We start from the raw sequence: 17,908 nt of genomic DNA on the forward strand, positions 1-17,908 counted from the left end.
GGCATCATTTTAGATTTACAGAAAAGTTGCAAAGGTCATACAGAGAGTTCCTGTATAATTGTCACCCAGTGTCCCCTAATATTAACATCTTACATTACCATGGTATAGTTGTCTAACTAAGAAATCAATATTGGTACTATTGGTTAATTTTTGATATAGCAATATTTCATAAAAACTTTCTCCTTATAAAAATAAAATAGTGTAGCTTAGGCTAAAGTTCTTGTTGACCTTCCATCCTAATCTCAAGACCCTTATCCCAATTCCTGCCCCCAATTTCGAATTTATTTTTCAAATCTTTTCTATATGTAGTCACTATGCACACACATACATACACAGACACACACATGTGATATTGAAAGTGTAATAACTGTTTTGTAGTTTAAAAATATAAATAGCATCATACCATGCTCATCATTCTTCAACTTTTGTTTTCCTCTCAAATGGTCTTGGACGTCTCTTCATGGTCATGTACCAAGACCGGCCTCATTCTTTTGCTTGCTGCGTTGCTTTTCCATAATACAACAGTCTATTGAGCCATTTCCTTATTGATGGAAATTTATGTTGTTTCTATTTTTTCAGTGTTATGAACAATGCTGCAATCAGCATCCTTGTAGTACATTCAGCTTTTTTTTTTGCACGTGTGTAATTATTTTTATTTGAGGGCTAGATTCCTGTAATTAAAATCACTGGGTCAGTGGACATGTATGTACATTTTTCAGTAGATACTAAAAAATCGTCATCTAAAAAGGTTTGTTATCATATATCTCCACTGCAATGTGTGAGAGTGCCTTTTTCTAATAACTGTCACCAATGACAGATTGTGTTTTTTCGGCCAGGGTGAGAAATGCTACACTAATATAAGATAAAGTAAACTTCAGAATAAAGAAAATTACCAGAGACAGAGAGGAACGTTATAGAATGATTAAAGGGTCCATCCACTGAGATCACATAACAGAGGGCACAATGGTGTCATACAGACATGGCGACAAGGATATAAAGTACAACCACAGCACTGTATGCACTAAGGCTGCATGGATGCCGACAATCCAGCCCTGGGTACATACCTCAGAGAAATGAGTACCCATGTCCACCATATACCAGTGGCAAAGGCTAGTATGAGTACGTTCAAAGCAGCACAATTCGCAACAGCCAGAAACTAGGAAAAAAACCCAAATGTCTATCAACACAGAATGGATATGTAGACTGTAAAGTATTCATGCATTGGAATACTGCACAATAATGAAAAAGAATGAACTACCGTTACATGCAGTGACATGGATGGATATCAGATGTTATGTTGAATGAAAAAAGCTAGCACTGAGTACACACAGGATGATGCCATTTGTATGAAGTTCAAAAACAAGGAAAATTAATCTATAGTATAGAAGATATACCATCTCTTCAGTATAATGGTTCCTTTGTGATTGAGAATGGGCACAAGAAACCTTCTGGGGTAGTGCACTGTATCTAGAAATGTACTACATCTTGAACTGAGTGGTGTACACATAGGTAAAAGAATCACTGACCCTTAAGATTTGTGTCTGATATATCTGTCTGTCTATCTTTGTAAAAATGGATAATACACAACAGATTCTGATTTAAGCAACATTGTTAATCACTTACTTTACACCAGACACTACTGGCATCTCCTGAGCTGCAGCCTTCCCTCATCTATAGCACTGGATTCCTGCCTCAGTTTCCCTTCTGCATTTTAATTCCTTGCTGGATTTGAGTATCTCTCTGAGCTTCAGCCACGTGGCTGGACTCAGATACTCAGCCCTTGCTAGTGCCCCTTCCTGGGTGGGGTCTTTGATTCTGTCCTTCCAGCCATTGGCTGGGTTCCGTTCATGGATATCCGCTTGCTCCTTTTTGACTGTGAATATTTTTTCTGTTTGAGAGGTCATTTGCCAATTCCAGCCCCAGAAGTGGGCCCCTTAGCGATCATTAGCGTGCACAGACCACCTGGCGCACTTGGCCTCTTTGCTGAGGGCCCCTAACCCACTTCAGTACCCTCACCATCTCTGCTTCCCTCCTCCTCTGCTTCCAGACCCCCCAGCCCAGTGCCTGCATACACACTGTTGTGGATGCCCCCCTGGGTGATTATAAACCCCTCTCTACGACACTTTGCAGAGCTGCTGTCTCAGTCTCGGGCATCAGCTGGAACACAGCTGAGAGCTGAGACAGCCCCTCTCATGTCCCCTCTAGCTTCCCCTCTAATGAGCCTCCCTGATTTTAAAGGTATTATTTCCTGGGTGGTTAAAGGAAGATGAGATTTTTATCAAGGGACGTGCCTGAGCATCATCACTGCCAGTGAATCCACCTGGGTGTCTTTGCTGCAAATGTGCCTGTTTGTCATTTCATGCCTTGCTTGGAGCACCGACTTTACTGCCAGGAATGATCAGATTTCTTCTTGTAAAGGCACCGCCGGAAAAGACAGCTGCGAAGATGACCCCAGTGACAGCCCATTACTATACAAATTCAAAAGCAATTCAGCAGTTCGGGGATAAGAGCTCCATGTGGGCGCAAAGCCTTCTCAGGCTTGGCTGTGAGTTGGGCCGGGAGCCTTGGTCGTTGGCGGGGAATGCCAGGTGCTTTGTTCCTGAAACACATGTGACCATGTGCAGTTGTCTCTTACAAAGCACTAGCTGGACCCATCTGTGGGCTAGTCCAGCAGTCTCTGGGCTGGTGAGCCCAGGTTCCTTGTTCTTAATTGTTTTTTCTTGCTTTTCACGTGGAAAAAGAGTAAGCATCGGCTTATGAGCCAGTTCACTTAGACCAGTTTCCATTCGTTCACCAACATGCAGTACTTGGCAGTATTTCTGGAGCAAAAACAGCAGAGGGCTACTCTGAAGTTCACACTGTGAGTCAGATTGTCAGATTATTCAGGTTTAGAAGTAAGCCTTAGGTGCTGCAGGGTGCTAGCTGTGCATGGCTGATCCTTCTTTGGGTGTATGGGGTGGGATAGGGGGGTGGTCACTGAATGCCTGTCTCCTGGCAGTAATCTGATCCCTGTCACCAAGATACCAGGGCACTGGGCCTGGCTGAAGCAGACCTGGGTTCCAGTCCCAGTTCTGCCATTTTCTAGCTTCTCCACCTTGGACAAGTCACAGAAGGACACATTGATGGAGTTGGAACAACTCAGCTATGGCTTGCACCCTCTGCTGAAGTGTTTCCAAGACTGAAGTACTCACAGCCTTTTGAGAGGAGCCTGCTTCAATAGCCAAAGAGTCTGAATAGCAAACATAAAATGGAATTAGTTTTTTTTTCCATTGGACATTGACTGTATTTGTAACCACATCTCCAGGTTCTCCGACCCATGGGTACATAAATAGCCATATCTTGGGCATCACAGGAAGGCAATACCTTGTGGAATCTTCCTAGGATTGTAACATGTCCACAGATTAGACCTGGTCAGTGTGGCTCTCAGGGCCAGCCACGCTGGAACTTTGTCCTTGCGCGTTGGAGCAGATGAAGCAAAACCTCTCCCCGTCCCTCCCCCACTGCCTGGAAGTGCAGGATTTTGTGTAGGAAATGGAGAGAGAGATCCTCTTCCCAGGTCTGGGCTGCACTTTGTTGTTTGGGTCTCAAAGCTGCACTGCCAGTGAGCAGTCTCATGATCTCTTCAATGGAAGCATTTCTTTTATCTTCTGGCCTTGATCCTTCTCTCCACATGTCCTCTGGCTCATTCCTAATCCTCCTTTGCCCTTCTCTTCTCCCTGCCCCAACTGCACAAAACTCCTCCCTTCAATCCAAACAAAGCCAGTGTGCAGGAGGCTTGGATGAGTAGAGTCTTGGAAAGGAAGGAATATTGTTTAAACTTTGCTCACAAGAAGCAGTTGACTGCCAGTGCTGGCTTGGTTTGGACATTGTGGTACAGAGCAGAGTACCTAGGCGGTGCTCAGCATAGTGGGCCCTCAGTAGAGTCATAGCCAATATGGTAGCCTTACTTCCACATGCATGGAGCCCAGGATGCTGGGATATGGACAGGATGAAAGGTGGAAAGAGCCCGAAGTGGGCATGAGGTTGGAATAGCATGGAGGACGAGGAGGGGTCACACCCTTGGCAGCTTCAGCTTCTTTAGTCCCCAGCACAGGCAGCAAGTGAAACGATCGGCAAAGATCAGTTCGCTTTCTCCCTCTGTGCATCTTCCCTCCAGAAACCATTACAGTTTCCAAATCTGAGTCCAGCAAGAATGATGCTCAAGCTTGGGCCAAGGTCATCTCAAGAGACTGAAGAGATTAGCTTCATGGAAGACGTGGCACTGGACACGCTATGGGCATGGGCGGCCATTTGGGGGCTGAATCCTTCAGGTAAGGATTCAGACTCTGATGGCCTCACACTCCACTCCTCTCCATCTTACTCCATTCCTGTTCACATTCTTATTGAAGTGCCAGGTCAAGACTCCCAGAGGCACTAACCATAGGGGATTGGTGCTGGGTGGGGAGGCTATGGGACTTTTTCAGGGGGATCTTGAGGCGGGAGACCAGAGAGAGGATCTGAAGTTTAGAATGAGAGGAAGCAAAGCCTGTGGCTAGGAGATGGGGTGCAGATAAAGTGACTAGAATTTGGCAAGATTGAAAGCAGGTTGCACTGCGGCATGCAGAGTGGGTCCCGTCAAGCAGTCCAGGGCTAAAGCAGTGAAAGGGATAAGGCTGTATTAGAGGCTTCCTTTCATGCTCTGTGGGCAGGAGCCTGGGTCACCCTGAATGATTGTAAGAGTCCCATAGGGATGGCACTTTCATTTTATTTCATGCAAATCCGTTGGGTTTGATTCTATATGTTTCTAAAGATCTATTGGACACCCCCACATACACATCCCACGCCGCTTCAGTCTTATATCCTAATAGAGTCCATGTTCCCCTCTTCACATTTCCTGTCCTAGGAATGGCACTGCTATTCACCTAATCCCCCATGGTGGGAACATTTCCCTTCCTGGCCATTTTCTCTCTCTAAGTCTGTTTTCCCTCCTAAATATCTTTTGAAAACCATCTCCTTCCCTCTCTGCTCTATCTGCCGGTTCTACTGTTTCTGCCCCAGGCAAAAGATCCTTCTGATTCTGCTCTCTCTTTTGTACATCTGCCTTTCATGTGGTCCCCTTTCTATGCCCAGACCTTAAGCGTGTCTCTTCCTCACCTAGAATGAATCCTTGCTGTCTTCAGGATAATGTCCAGACCTTGCAGGATTCATGAGACACTCCATGAGCTGCTGAAGTGTCTGATGCTATCTCCCTCCACTTTCCTACAAACACTCCTCCTCCACATCATCGCTAAAATTTATTGAGTATTTACTATGTGTTGGGTCCTGTGCCGGGAGCTTTTCATACATGATCTCACCGATTCTAAGAACCACCTGATCTGTGGGTCTGCCTGTGCTTTGACCACCACATGGAACCACTTCCCTCCTCCCCAGCTATGAGTTCTCTTAATGATCCATGTGTTTTGGAAAGCAATACATTTACACAGACTTTGTGTTCGACTTACTGGGTTTGAATCCTGACTTCCCCACTTAGAAGCTAGGTTACCTTGTACATATTACTTAACCTTTCAGTGCCTCAGTTTCTTCATATGTATAATAGGAGTAATGATAGTCCCCATGACATAGTACCCTTGTGAGAATTGAATGAGAAAACACCAATAAAGTGCTTAGCATGATGCCTGAAATGCCAGAACTACCCCCAAAATGCCAGGTGTAGTCCACATGCTCTATATAGCCATTCACCCTTCTGAAAGTATCCCATGCCACCTGGACAGTCTTAATCACTTCAAGATTGTTCCTTTCCCCCAGAGGCCTTGTGTGACCCTCCCAAGCTGGGAGAGGTACCCTCCTCAGTGTACTCAGAGTGTCCTGTGCTTACCTACAACACAACACAGCATTCCCTGGGGCAATTGTGGCTTTCTTGTTTCTCTGATGTGTGAGCCCTTCAAGGCAGTGTCTGTCCTTGGTCATCTGTGTGCCACAGTGCCAAGCACAGAATCTGATAGAGAGCCAGCTTTTGGTGGTGAGCGCTTGTCAATGGACAAAAGGAACAAGCAAGTGCTCGCAAGATCCTGGATGGAGGACGGATGCCTTCCACGTTGGCTGCCTTACTGAGCACCCTGTCCTGCAACCTGATGTGTGACAGAACTTAGGAGGCCTGTCACACCTCTGACCTCCTGACAAATCTAACATAGGTTTGGGGCTGTCTTTACCCTGGACAACCCCCCTCACCCAGCCCCCAGCAGTGGAGTCCCATGTGCATACTGCAGCCGTGATCAAGTTAAAAGAATAGTGGAGATGAAAGGAGCCAAAAGCCAGATCTCCTAGGCAATTTCCCTGATAATGCAGGAGCAAAATTATCTAAGGAGTGATTGACAAATTAGAAGCACTTTGCACCTAATTTTAATGCATTTGGCTCCTTGAGAGGAGGAATGTGTTAAACTTAAAATTACTCACCTTGCAGTAGCTTCTGTCTTTCAAATCAAAATCAATCTTCACGTGGGGTACTAAATCTTAAGGAAACAAATTGCTTTCTATGGTACATTGCACTCTTTAAATGGCTTTATTTGGAGGGCCAGCTGAGCAAGTTAATTTCAGCGGCACAGTTGGTTGGCGATTGTGGAGTGGGCACTCTCCAACTCGTGTGTCGTTGGAGAGAGCCTGAACTGGTGCTTATTAACCACCCTTGGATTAAAGAAACAGAGAGAGTAATCGGAACATGCACTGGACCACGGGGTAGAAATTAAACAGTTTTAAGGCCCAAGTTAGTTTGTTGATATACGAGATTGTGAACTTGGTCCTTGGAGCATCCTTTTTCTCTCCCTCTCAGTGGCCCCCAAATATGGATGCTTTCATAGCTCAGGACCATATTAACTTTCTTGTCAACCACCATGGTAACCTCTTCTTGGGAAAGGACCATATAGACTCATTCACATGGAGGTGATCATACGGATAACAATTTAAAGTCTAGTTTTTAATCTCAAATGGTATTTTAATATCAAAAGAAGCCAAAGGAATTCCTCTCTAATTGGGGAATCTGGGCATGAATTGGTAAGTAGGGGCTTCCTGCTATTCCCATGGGGCTGCCTAATTTAGAATCCTAACATTTTTGAGCTGGGAGGAAATACAAAGGTTTTTATAGACGTTTTTCTAGTCTAGCCTGCGTTTACATAGAATTCAGAAATTCCATTGCAAAATACTTTAATAGTTACTTATTCTTTGCTCAAATGTGTTCAGTGATGGAGAAGTCACTGCATTATAAGGCAGCCCTTCTCATTGTTGGGTAGTTTTAATTTTAAAAAATTCCATTTTATTTTAAACTAAAATTGGTCTTCCTGAAACTTCCACCCATTAGATGTAGTTCTACACTCTAGATCAAGTGTCTTCTAAATGAGTTGTGGTATACATATACAATGGAATGCTACTCAGCCATAAAAAAGAATGAAATAATGCCATTTGCAGCAACATGGGTGGACCTAGAGATTATCTAAGTGAAGTAAGTCAGACAAAGACAAATATCATATATCACTTATATGTGGAATCTAAAAAGATGACACAAATGAACGTACTTACAAAACTGAAGAAGACACACAGACAGAAAACAAACTGATGGTTACCAAAGGGGAGTTGTGTCAGGGAGGGATAAATTGAGGAGTTTGGGATTAGCAGATACAGACTACTATATACAGAATAGATAAACAAGGTCCTACTTTGTAGCACAGGGAATTATATTCAATAGCTTGTAATAACCTATAATGAAAAAGAATATGAAAAAGAATATATATATATGTATGTATGTGTGTATGTGTATATATATATATATATATATATATATATATATATATATAAATGGAGTCACTATGCTGTATACCAGAAACTAAAACATTATAAATCAATTATTTCAATAAAAAAATTAAAAAATAATAAAAGCGGCTCCAAGCCGTGAAGAAAAAATGTCTTCTGAATGACAGTCCTTCAGATGTTTGAAGATGTCTCCCAGGTCCCCTGCTTCACCCCTCATTTATCATCTGCTTTCTGGGTTAAACATCTCCTATTCATTCATCCGTCTCCCTCACTACATGTCTTCCAGCTCTCTGTGGGTCCTGGCCCTTTTCCTTAGAACGTGTTCCAGTTTGTTCATGTCCTTCTTAAAATGCAGTTAAAACAATTTTTCTAAGTGGAACCTGGCTTTGGAGGGAGACTATCACTCCTTCACGAAGCTTCCAAGCTGGGTCCGCCCATCTTGGAGCAGAGAAGACAGGCTCTCGTGGTCTCCCAGGCAGGAATTTGTCCTTAGACCTGTTGCACTTGATTTGGTCTGTTCTGGTCATCATTCTCTGCCGTGTGTCTGCTAGTCCTCTCAGCAACATACCATCCTCACATGTGATGAGCTTTCTTCCTGCCAGTCTCTCTGATGAGATATGAAAGGTCATTAAGGATAATTTACATGGTAACAAGAGATGGGGGCAGCAGTAGCAGTTAAAAAAAAAACCCCTAAAACTCACGTGTATTTATTTAAAACATAAACACAGATAAAGCCATTTTTATGCATGTCTTTTTATAACACATTTATCCAATGAGTTCATATATTTTTGCTGTTTCACTTACTGTTAATATTTTCCCATGTTGTTAAGCAGTCTTCTCCAAGATCATTTTTAATTAATTAATAAATCCTCTACTGTTAGGCATTTGGGTTGTTTTCTGATTTTTCCCTCTTGTGACCTGTGCTGCTAGGTTCTTGCACTCACCCATGATATGTTCCTAGAAACAGAACCGCTGAGGGCAATCGGCTGGCAAAATTTTGATATTTGTCACCAAATTGCACTTTAGAAAGATCGTGCCATTTTAAACATACTGTCTTATAGTTCAAAAAGCAGGATAAGGACTAAATATCCAACTTAAAATTCTTGCTTTAAATATGTGGTTTTTAAAATTTTTTAATTGTTATAGAGTATCTTTATTATTTTAGGCTTCCCTGTTAAGAAAGTTTTTTTTTTAATTTTAAATTTTTATTATTTTTAGGGAGAGGTTTATTTATTTTTTAATGGAGGTGCTGGGGATTGAACCCAGGACCTCTTTTGCATGCTTAAGCAGGCACTCTACCACTGGCATACCCTCCCCCTTAAGAAAGCTTATTTCTTTAAAAAAAAAAAAAAGATTGTGGGGCCTTCAGAAACCAAACTTGGTATCTTTTCTTATTCAGACCACATGATGTAATTGGCAGTGAATAATATGATGAGTATATCAAACTTCAGATGTCAGATCTTTGAGGAAGTAACCTGGGAGATTCACCTGGTCTAAAACACACCAAAATACCTGGTCAGCTTTACTCAGAACAGGCCCCCTTTTTTCTGGTTGTATTTGTAGTAGACTCATCTTGGATTGCAGAAACTGTGGAAGTTGTAGTGGAATCAGTTTCTGGATCTTGAGTTGTAGCAGAGTTAAGTGGGCTCTGCAAATGGTAATCTGATTGATTGATTGATTGATTGATTTTTAAAGATATAGAATATACTGATTCCAACTAAACATAGTAGGTCCAGTCTCTCTAAGAATGAGTATCAGGCAATCAGATAACTGTTGACTGTCAAAGGAACCGGTACTTCTAAGGTTCCAAAATGAGTTGTTAAAATGTAAATCACTTCCTTACACATATGTTAAACTATAGATTCTCACAGGGAAACAAATCTTTCTTTTGGTCATAAAGCTCAGAAGATGTTTCTAATTTGTTGTCCCTCTGACCACAGAGGGGTTGTACTGCAGCTGGGATTGCAGTTGGTTGTGTCTAACAGAAGCCCTACTGTTTAGGGTGGTTTAACCAACCTGAGATTCTTTTCTTTCATATAATAAGAAGCCTAGAGTTGGTGCAGCTGCTCTAACACCATCTAACTGCTTGATCCACCATCTTTGTTATGAAATTTTTACCCTCTGGGTGGCAAGATGTCAAGAAGATGGGGAGAAAGTAAAGCTGTGTACAAGCTAGTTATTTATTTTTTAATTAGAAAAATTTGAATCTGTTAACATTTTATTGCCTCAGAGTCTACATGACCACCATCTAGCTGCAAGGGAGTCTGGAAATGTGTGTATTTTCAAATAAAGGTTATCAATAAAAATGAAGGTTGGGGAACATGTTGAAAAAGCACTAGTCTGAAGACTTGAAGTTTTAATTTTCTGGGTTTTAATTTCAGCTCCATCACTTATAGACTCTGCAAATCTGGACAAGGCACATTTTCTCTTTTGGTCTTAGTTGCATCAACTGTGAAATGATGTGGTTGGAGAAAATGATCTCTGAGGGCACCAGTGTCCTGGAGCTGGTTCATACTGACTCATGAGGGCTGAGTGTGTCTTTCAACTCTGTTCAGTGATGTTATGTTGGTAGTCTGAAATTAGCCCTGGGAGGGTGGATATTTATGCCATGAAAACTGGCAAATACTCCAAATCGTGGCTTCCCATCCACTTCCTCCCAAGCAAGTTTTAAACATTTTCCACTGTTTACTGCTTTCCAGTATTAACTGCCTCTGTATCTATCATTTTAATTCTATAAATCAGAGTTTCAAAGCGTAGTGAGGCTTTATCTCAGAGACCCCTAAACCTCTCCCACTCATTTTCTTTTTTTTTTCCCCCATAGTAAGTATTTTTTTAAACTGACGTATAGTTGATTTACAATGTTGTGTTAGCTTCTGGTATATGGCATAATGATTCCATATATATATATGCACACACACATATACATATACCCTTTTTCATATCCTTTTCCATTGTGGTTTATTACAGGATATTGAATATAGTTCCCTGTGCTATACAGTAGAATCTCGTTGTTTATCTATTTTATATATAGTAGTTTGTATCTGCTAATCAAAACTCCTAAATTATCTCTCCTCCATCCCTTTCCCTTTTGGTAAGCATCAATTTTCTGTGTCAGTGAGTCTGTTCTGTAAATAAGTTCACTTGTATTATATTTTAGATTCCACATATAAGTGATGTAATATGGTATTTGTTTTTCTCTGTCTGACTTACTTCAGATATGATAATCTCTAGATCCATCCATGTTGCTGCAAATGGCATTATTTCATTCCTTTCAATGGCTGAGTAATATTCCATTGTATATAAATACCACAACTTCTTTATCCAGTCATCTGTTGATGGACACTGAGGTTGCTTCCATGTCTTGGCTGTTGTAAATAGTGCTGCTATGAACATTGGGGTGCATGTATCTTTTCAAATTAGAGTTTTCTCTGAATATATGCCCAGGAGTAGGGTTGCTGGATCATGTGACAACTCTGTTTTCTCTCACTCATTTTTCTATTCTGTTTCTATGAATCTCTCTTATGTCACCTCCTTCTATACTTCCTTTAGTCTTTTTTTCCCCTGATTTTCCCCCTTTCCTCAGCTCTTTTTTAAATGACCATGTTATGAAATTTAGAAACAAATGTATTTGCCATGATTATACACCACACTTTTGTGGTTCTGATTGTAAAATAAGATTGACATGTTTTTAAATCTACATATTTAAAAATCAAACCCATTCCTTTCTATTACACCTAAAGTTGATTTTTACTTTAGTACAACTGTGAATCACTTTTTTCTTCCTCATGTTTTTAAAAAAATCATCAAAGCTACTTTTAATGATCTGTTAACCAACAACTTAACTGAGTCCTTTTTCAATTTTGTTGAAAGCACAGAATTGGAAACTGACTTACTAAAGTATTGGTTGCCATCTCATTAGAGTCATTAATTTTTTTTATTGTGGATTTTTAAAATTAAACTTTTTATTCTGAGATAACTATAGATTCACATTCATGTGTAAGAAATAATAGAGATGCAGAGTTGAAAGAATAATACAGCAGTAACATTTTGCAAAATTCTAGCACAACATTAAAACAAAGATATTGATGTTAATACACCCAAGTGCATTTAAATTTTTCAGTCAAATATTTAAGATTCCATAACATGGTGTTGGCTATGAAGGGGAGGGGGTAGGCCTTCCATTATTACTGGGCCCAGAGCAAATACTAGAACTCCAGCCAACTTCCTGCTTCTTTTTCTTTCTTCCTTCTTTTTTAAAATTAAAGTATAGTTGATTTACAATGTTGTGTTAGTTTCTGGTGTACAGCATAGTGATTCAGTTATACACATATATATTCTTTTTCATTATAGGTTATTACAAGTTACTGAATATAGTTCCCTGTGCTATACAGTGGGACCTTGTTGTTTATCTAGTTTATATATAGTAGTTTTCCTGCTTTTTATTTTTTATTTTTTTGAAATTCATCAAATTTATTTTTAAATACATCTATTGTTACAACAGAATATAACTATTCAATAAAAACTCTTATAAGCATATTCTATTATCTCAAAAGATTTTTTTTTAAACACAAAACTCAGGAATAAACATTTCTTTAGCTTAAACTGATGACTTTTAAGATTTTAACTCTAGAAAAAATACTATGGCCAACTAAAAGTCTATACTGATAAATATATTTATTAAATTATGATGCAATATTATTAATTTATTAACAAATTATTAAATTATATATATTATTAAATTATATTATTAAATTATATTTATATTGTTAAATTATAATGCAATATTTGTATACAGAAACCTATATATACATTTCTCTTATACAATTGATGTATAATAGTTACTGGAACTGTCTTGAGAAATGTGGTTCAAGGAAGGTTCAAACTGAGTAAAAGATCAGTCTCTTAAATACATTTCTTTCACTGCTAATTAGAGAAAATCCAAGCATTCTGTGAATATTGAGGAAGTCCCACATTACTTGGTGTTCCTGGGAACTCCAATACATTTGAGATGGAGAAGTTGACCGTGAAAAAGTTCACTGCTGTGCTCACTGGTACAGTTGGAGGAACTCTGGTCCAAAGGAGGGGACTGCCCTCCATCCACAGGCCTCAGTGCCACTTAGGTGGAGATCTGATTGAGTGAGTGAATGGAGCCTGGCAGCTTGGGAGGCCTGAGTGGATGGGAGGGCACAGCACAGGTTTAATACGAGGGCCCACTCCTGGGAAAGTCACCATCAAGGCTTGGTGCTCGGTCCCCTGGCTGGTTGGTAAAAGCCCCTTGTGATGTGCTGATTCTCATGACCTCCTGCAGGAACTTGAGCACTTTCAGCATCTCCGCTATCTCTTCTCGAATAGACTGCAGGGATCTCTCTTTCCCCAGTTCTTGAATGAGAGAATTGATTTGCTTCCTCGAACTCAGGTTGACCATCATCAACTTTCCATAAGCATTAGCGAGGCTGGGTATATTTACTGGCTCCTTCTCTAGCCCGGTGTTCTTTAAAGTTGTCTCCATCCTGGCACACTCCTGCTTAGCCACATAAAGCTGGTCGATGAGGTGGCACTTCTCTTTGATCTGGGCAGCCAGTTTTTCTGCCAGCTGCTTTTCGTATCTTTGATAAAGATGACTTGTAACAGATCGAATAAATCTGTAGATAAATAAGACACCTGTCAATGATGTGAGGACAGGGAGACTCAACACTGTCTCCCACTGGAGTCTCTGGAACATGAAATGAGAAGACAGGCCATCCGGGAGAAGCAACACCAGGACTGCACTCAGCTCCCTCAGGATCAGCCCAAAGCCAAGCTCCATGGAGGACAGCAGTCCCTCCATGGATGGCACTGACCCACTCAGGGTTCTGCCCAGTTACCGTGGAGCCCGCAGCCACAACAAGCCCCGGGGGACACCCCAAGATTCCACACGGAACCCAGCCAGCAACTGACATCCTGGATTGGTCAGTTACCCAGTGTGTGGGGGAGGGGCTGTGTCAGAGGGGAGGGTTGTAACCAAAATGTCATTCTCTCCATTACTGTCCAATGGTAATTTTTCCTTACCTCTTTCTTTTTGTATTTACATCTATATACAGTAAAAAATATAGTGAAATGTATCAATGTTATTGATTTCACAAATTTTTCAAATTCCTAACCCTCAACAGTATCCAAGAAGTCAGAGTATGAACCATATGTTTGAATCATATCCATTAACACAGAATATACACCTCTGTCACATTTCAACTGAAACACATACACTCTGACAACATGCATCCATCAGTTTGATGGTGGCTGAACTTGATAAAAATGAAATAAATCACACTGTACACTTTGATGTTGGTCTCTTTGGCTCTAAGTAATATTTTTAAAGATACATGTTTTTAATTAAATATGCCATTCATTGTTTGTAGGGCTGAATAATTTGTCCTTGTAAGATTATATCACAAATTAATCCATTTACTTCTTTTTTTTTTCTAATAGACTTTACTCTTTAAGAGCAGTTTTAGGTTCACAGCAGAATTGAGCAGACGATACAGAATGTTCACACATAGCCCTCCCCACCGACACATACTCCCCTAGCCTCAACATCCCTCATCAGTGTGGCATATTTGGTATAATCGATGAACCCACATGGGCACATTATTATCAACCAAAGTTCATAGTTCACATTAGGGTTCACTCTTGATGTTCTATGTTCTGTGGGCTTTGACAAATGCATAATGACATGTAGCCACTGTAGTATCACACAGAATAATTTCATTGCCAACCTGAGATTCTGGGGAGCTCCTTTGTCTGGGAGGTGGCGAGCGGGAGACCCGACGCCTTGGTGGTGGAGACGGTGATGCCCTTTGTTTAGGAGGAGGGGGGTGAAGCCGTCCTTCTTTTTGGAGGCGGAGGAGACTATCTTCTCTGCACTGGATCTCCTTGGGGAAGGTGAGCGCCGACCGGGGGAGGTGAAGGAGTCCTTCGCCGCGGTGGTGGCGTGGGCGACCTGCGTCGTCGAGGAGGAGCAGGAGAAGGAGAACGTCGCCTTCTGGCGGGCGGTGGGGAGGGGAGGGACTTCTCCGTCTACCACAAGAGAGGTCTTTCTGGCGTTTTCAAGGTGATGGAGAGGCACCGCGGGAAGGGGAATGTCTCCGCCGCCTGCCTACCTCACCATGCTTCACGTGGGACCTTTTGGGTCGCTCGTCCTCTGAGGAAGAGGAGGAGCCAGAATCAGACGAAGACTGCTGGTTCTGTCTGTGCTGGTGTCTCTCCTGCACGGAATCGGCTGCAGCCATTTTGCCACCTTCATCTTCTTCTGCTTCAAATAACTCTACTTTTCTAGGCTTGGGTCCTGGTGAAGGGGACCCTCATTTCTCAGTACTTTATGTTTTGTCACTTTACCTGAAGCTCTCCCTGGAGAAACAGAAACACGACTTTTTGTTGTACGGTTGGACTGCTGCGCTGTTGGGGAATGACGAGCTTTTGGCCGTGCAGTTGCTGGCGGTGATGGCCTATGCCTTCGCCTTGGAGGACTTGCTGAAGGAGATAACCTACGAGGTTTTTTGAGGGGGGCTGGATGTCCTCTTTGGAAGCTTCTTTGGTGGTGACCAGGAATGAGATGAAGATGAAGATGAGCTACTCCCAGACACGGATGCTGATGAATGTCGCCTTTGTCTCACTGGAGATCTCCTCCTTCTATGCCTTGGTGGAGGAGGCATTCGTCTTGGTGGAGTTCTTCTTCGAGGAGATGGCCGCCTTCTTGGGCTTGGCCTCCTCCTAGGTGAATATGATCTTGATCGGGATCTATGGCGCCCTCTAGGTCGAGTATGAGAAGGAGAACGAGAACGTGTCCGGGATCTTGACTTGGAAAGTGACCTAGATCTTGGCCTGGTCGTCTCCTTTTCCTTTTCCTTTTTGGAATTTTTCTCTGCAGAAGGTTCTTTAGGCTCTGGTCCAGGTTCAGGCTTGGGAACTTTCAGGATATCACTAGTAGAAGTGGCCTCTTGTACTGAAGGCTCTTTTACTTTCACTGATGGTTCTGGGAGTTCTGGAGTTTTTTCCTTTTTCTCTGGAGCAGGGGATGGACTCCAGCTCTTGGTTCTGTAATGGAGAGATGGAGAATGACTGCGCTTTCTCTCTCTCCTGACAGGGGAAGATCGTCTTCTAGGGAAAGAGATCTGGATTTGCGTCTTCTTGGACTCCGAGACTGCTCCCTTTTTTCTCTGCTGCTTTCTTTCTCTTCCTTATCACTCTTATCCTTGTCTGCATCTTGCTTTTTCATAGATGCCAGCTTTTCTTGTTCAATCTGTCCCTCGGTCCACAGTGAAGTTCGTTGTCCTAAGGATTCCTCTTGCCTCACAGACATGAGAAAAGCTGAGATGTCTGACAGTGACACTTCCTCCACATCCACCAGATCCACGGCCGTCTGAAGGAGACAGCACTGGGCCGCCCCTCTCAGCAGAATCTGATGTGTGATCATGGTGCACTAGAGGACGTCCCTGAGGGCAAGAAGGCCTTCTGTACCCAGACCTTTACATCTTGGGACGTTTGCCAAAGCCTTAGACAGAAACAGAATGGGGACAGCACAGCAATGTCTACTTGTCATTTTCTGAATAAACTTTAACAAGAAACTACCTTTGTCTATGAAATACGTACCACTGCACGGCTGCTTGATAACAATGCGTGTTTATGTGCTATACGGAGAGCTCTCTGAAAGTGCATCCACCAACGGCCCAACAATAAACTCAGAAAATTCTGGTGAAAATGGGAGACCCTGTTTCACACAGCTCCAAAAAATGGGTAACGCCTTCTTTGGTCAGGACTTTGTTTCCACTTTCAAACATTCTTTTATAGATACACAGGTGCCAGAACAGGTGAAAGAGCCAGGATCCGTTTTCCCCTGACACTGCAGATTCAAACAGATCGTTTAGCTTTGGCAAAACTGGCTTTATCCCATGTGTCTGATTTCCTTCAAGAGTTTCCATAATTAAAATATAGTTTTCCCAAAACTTTAGAAGCTCATCTTTTTTCTTCTCAGACCACCAAAACAGACTTGGGCCTGGCCGCGACCTCGCGTGCCACCGCTCCCGCGCGCCTCCTGGTTCTCGGGTCGCTGCGGAAGAAAGCGCAGCATCTCCACACGCTCTGCGGACGCCTCCCTGCGACACAGCGCCCCAAGCAGGGCCCAGGGGTCCCGGCTCTGTGCGAGCAGCGCATCCGCAAGCACACACTCCATTTGCCCTGCGCGCCGCCGTGGCCGGGCGCCCATTCCTGCTTCTTTTTAAATCTATCCCTCTGTTTCCTCTTCCTACCACTTCTATAGCTGGGTCATTTTTTTTGTTGTTGTTGTTGTTCGAGTAGAATGAAGAAACAAGAAGGATTTAACATCTCGCTCCTCAAAAACTAGCAATATAGGCGTCACCAGAAAGCTTGTTAAAAAGGCGGAAACTTGAACTCCACCCAGACCTACTGAATCAGAATTTGCACTGTAACAAGCTCCCTAGGTGATTTGTGTGCCCTTTAATGTTTGAGAAGTTCTAGTATAACAGATTACTGGACAGTCTTCTAACCAGACACGGTCCTTTCTTGGGCCTCACTAAAGAGTTCTACCTACAGTTTTAAACACCTCCGTGCCACAAGGAGTCCTGTGGAGTGAAGCATGGAGTCAGTAGACCTAGATGACCACCATCTTCCATCTGACCTCTCTCCCCGCATTGAGCCCAGGGAAAGTAAAGATCAAGGATTCCCTGATTCCCTCTGGGGAACCCATCCTATGGCTCTAAGCCCAGGATTCAGTCTCTGAAACGGAAACTAAGGCAGGAATCTCAACAGTCTGTGACAGTTCTTCACCGTGACCTTAATTAAAGTCTGGAGAAATTGTCCTCATTCTTGCTTAGTCATTCATGATGCCATCAAGCTGTCCCTTGTTCTAACCTTCCCTTGTGAAAAGAAAGTAAGTGAGAATAAACTTTTGTTGGTCACCTGCTTCCTGTCAAGTGCTTAATTTACGGATCTCATTTAAGCCTCACCTCCTACTGTGTAAGGTAAACCTCATCGCACCCCTTTTGTACTTGAAAAAAGCCAAGGCTCAAAAAATAAGTAACTTGCCAAAGATCAGTCTTCAGTGAGAAGATAATAATTGTTCTGACAAATTCTCCTC

The 17,908-nt window shown here is 42.3% G+C and overlaps 2 long non-coding RNA genes and 1 pseudogene across 7 annotated transcripts in view; 2 read left to right on the forward strand and 1 right to left on the reverse strand.

The window, feature by feature from the left end:
* LOC116284338 (uncharacterized) overlaps positions 1 to 17,908 on the forward strand; it is a 316,577-nt gene that overhangs the window by 77,255 nt on the left and 221,414 nt on the right. The gene's annotated exons all lie outside the window — the stretch shown is intronic.
* LOC140687436 (uncharacterized) lies at positions 14,526 to 16,375 on the forward strand. Its single transcript, XR_012061755.1, has 2 exons — positions 14,526 to 14,697; positions 15,899 to 16,375. It is a non-coding gene; the product is annotated as an uncharacterized lncRNA (long non-coding RNA).
* On the reverse strand, positions 14,896 to 15,851 carry LOC102543704 (uncharacterized; annotated as a pseudogene).

Source organism: Vicugna pacos, chromosome 19, assembly GCF_048564905.1.
Source record: "Vicugna pacos chromosome 19, VicPac4, whole genome shotgun sequence".
Taxonomy (NCBI): Eukaryota; Metazoa; Chordata; class Mammalia; order Artiodactyla; family Camelidae; genus Vicugna; species Vicugna pacos.